Source organism: Stegastes partitus, unplaced genomic scaffold (genome assembly GCF_000690725.1).
Source record: "Stegastes partitus isolate 25-593 unplaced genomic scaffold, Stegastes_partitus-1.0.2 Scaffold1290, whole genome shotgun sequence".
Taxonomy (NCBI): Eukaryota; Metazoa; Chordata; class Actinopteri; family Pomacentridae; genus Stegastes; species Stegastes partitus.
Window position 1 is genome coordinate 98,042 of NW_007579021.1, and position 863 is coordinate 98,904.

The window sequence follows — 863 nt, forward strand, 5'->3', positions numbered from 1 at the left end:
ATTAATGAATTAATTTAATTTTGTTTAAATAACACTTATATAGAATGATTTTTGAAAGCTTTGACTTGTAACACAGTGTTTTCCATCCTAGTACTGTCATCATAATTATTTTTATTAATTAGTAGTAGCAGTTATTGTGCATTGGCATGTACAGCGTCAACAAAAATTAATCGTAGGATAAAATAAATAGTAAGAGAAAGACAAAAGATAAATAACTCAACTCAGCTCAACTCAACTTTATTTATAAAGCACTTTAGAAACAACCACTGCTGACACAAAGTGCTGTACATCAAGAATAAATGCATACAAAACATAAAACAAACAATTAAAACAGTTAAAACAACAACGACAATAAAATGATAAAGACAAAGTCTCGTACTGCGTCAAAAGCCAAGGAGTAAAAGTAGGTTTTAAGATAAAAATAAAATAAATGTAAAATAAATAAATTAAACTTGCTAAAACTCTGTTAAATTTCATTACATTCAATAACAGTAATGAGAGAGAAAAAAAACATATTGATAAATTAATTCAGTTCTGTTTAAATAACACCTGATGAATACATTCATTACTGCGCTTTTATTTGACATTTGTGTCATTGTAAAAAACTTGGAAACCCAAAACCCCCAAAAAAAAAAAAGTAAGAAGAAGAAGAAAAAAAATAATTCCGGGAACAACGGGGTTTTGGTTTGTGTTTTTCTTCCTCATTGAGGTATCACTTTACTTTAGTAAAAAACTATTTCCTCTTTTTAAAGAAACGCCGTTTTATTTTGAAGTCTCACCGGAAGCGGCGCGGTGGGTTACCGCCAGCTTGACGTCGCCATCATCACAACAGATCAGACTTGGCCGGAGAGAAGTGCGACTTC